Below are 2,421 nucleotides of genomic sequence, written 5' to 3' on the forward strand. Positions count from 1 at the left end.
TGTATAGCTCTCCCACTTATTTAGTAAGCATATCTATACTACATGGAAGATATATCCAACATTTCTACCTTTCCTGTTTCAGGGAGCGTGCTGAATTTAAGTCTTGGAATTGTGCTTACCAAGATGATGCACCCTAAATTAAATGCATTTGAGAGATTCTTTGTGGACCATGTGACTTCTCATTTCTATTGTATGCTGTCCAATTCTAGCTTTATAAAGAATGTGCAAAGATCTAGAGTTAGACAAATCAAAGAGAAGAACATGCTCAAACTGCAAGAACTGAAGAAAATATTTAAGCCTCAGTGGACAAAATGGGAATCATCAAAAGATGATGGAAACAAGACACTGTGTTATGTACCAAAAATAATATTGGTCAACGTTCACCCATTTCAGAAGGTGGAGTATGATCGAGTCAATGGTAGTGAAAGAAGAAGCATACGCTGCACTAACGGCATTCCATTCGTGAAAAAGAAGGCTCCAGGAATTGACAGAATGCCTAATGAGATGTTTCAACAAACATCCATTTCTGGGAGTACTCCCTCATCCATGCCAAGACATTTGAAAGAAAGTTATGTCAATTGACCAAAAGAGATCCATATTTGTGCCATTTCCCCAAAAAGGTACACAACAAAGTACAGAAATTATCAAACTATCACACACAAATAAAATGTTGCTGAAAACAATTAAAAGATGGTTGGAGCAGTATATTGATATGGAACTACCATAAATTCAAGCTAGATTCAGAAAAGAATGTAGAGTTAGGGACATATTGCTAATGTCAGATGGATTTTGGCTGAAAGAAGAGAATATCAGAATGATGTTTACCTGTGTTTTATTGACTATGCAAAAGCATTTGATTATGGGTCACAACACATTATGGGTAACATTGCAAAGAATGAGAATTCCAGAGCGCTTGCTGTGCTCATGTGGAACCTGTACACAGACCAAGAGGCAGTTATTGAAATAGAGCAAGGAGATATTAACCAAAACTCAGTGCCACCAAGTCGGTGGTTTAAAATCAGGAAAGATGTGTGTCACTGTTGTAGCCTTTCAGCACACTTCTTCAGTGTGTGTACTGAGGAAGTAATCTGAGAGGTTGGACTATACGACAGACAGTGATGCGAAGCATCGAGATGAGAGGACAGTTTACTAACATCGTGCCCTATGCAGATGACCCACTGCTTGCGGGAAAGGGAAAACTTACAGCACTTTCTGATGAAGATCAAAGAATACAACCTTCCGTATGGATTACATATCAACAAAAAGGAGGGGAAATCCCTACAACTGGGCCAATAAGCATCATCAGAAAGAAACGGAAGAAAGACTGACATAGGATTTCATATGACTTGGATCCATAATCGATGCCCATGGAAGCAGCAGTCAAGAAATCAGACATCTCTTGTTGGGTATATCAGCTGCTCTAGACCTTTTAAAAGGTTCTAAAGCAAAGGTGTCACCTTGAGGGCTGCGGCGTGCCTGACGTAAGCCATGCTGTTGTCCGTTGCCTCGCTGCGGCGGTGGTTGTCAGGTACCATCGCGTTGGTTCTGACCCCTGCAGCCTTATGCACAAGAACCAAAGACTGCATGGCTCTGCACTGTCCTCGGTTCTCCCTCTGCTTGAGCCCATTGTTGCCCTCCCGGGGTCTTGTTGAGGCTTTCTTCTTCATCGCCCCTCCACTTTATCAAACATGATGTCTTTCACCAGGGACTGGTCCTACAAAGCACGTAAAACGAGGTCTCACCATCCTTGCTTCTAAGGGGAACTCTTGCTGTACATCTTCCAAAATAGATCAGTTGATCCTTTTAGTAGTCCATGGTACTCTCAATATTCTTCTCCAGCATCACAATTCACATGCGTTGATTCTTCTTTGATCTTCATGGGAAACTGGATAACGAATAAGGAAGATTGAAGAAGAATCGGTGCCCTTGAATTACAGTGCTGGCAAATAATATTGAAGACACTGTAGACTGCCAGAAGAATGAAAACGCTGTCTTGGAAGGAGTGGCGAGGATATTCCTTGTAAGTGAAGATGTAGGACTTCATCTCATGTACTTTGGACATAGTATTAGAAGGGACCAATCTTTTGAGTGGAACACTTTGCCTGCTAACATAAAGGGTCTGTGGAGAAGATGAAGATCCTCAGGTGAGTTGACACAATGGCTGCAGCCATGGGCTCAAACCTAGCAGGAGATGTGAAGGTAGCACAGGCCCAAGCTGTGTTTCTGTTGTACCTGATACGTCACTATGAAGCCAAACTGACTTCACAGCATCTAACACTGCCGCCACCATATAACTACTTGGAGTAAGTGAACCAACCCAAATCAAACCCATTGCCACGGAGTCAATTCCAACCCATAGCAACCATCTATAGGGTTTCAGATACTGTAATTCTTTATGGCGGTGGTTCATAACCTGTGGGT

This window comes from Echinops telfairi, unplaced genomic scaffold (genome assembly GCF_000313985.2).
Source record: "Echinops telfairi isolate 266 unplaced genomic scaffold, ASM31398v2 ScPeMD7_17;HRSCAF=63, whole genome shotgun sequence".
Lineage (NCBI taxonomy): Eukaryota > Metazoa > Chordata > Mammalia > Afrosoricida > Tenrecidae > Echinops > Echinops telfairi.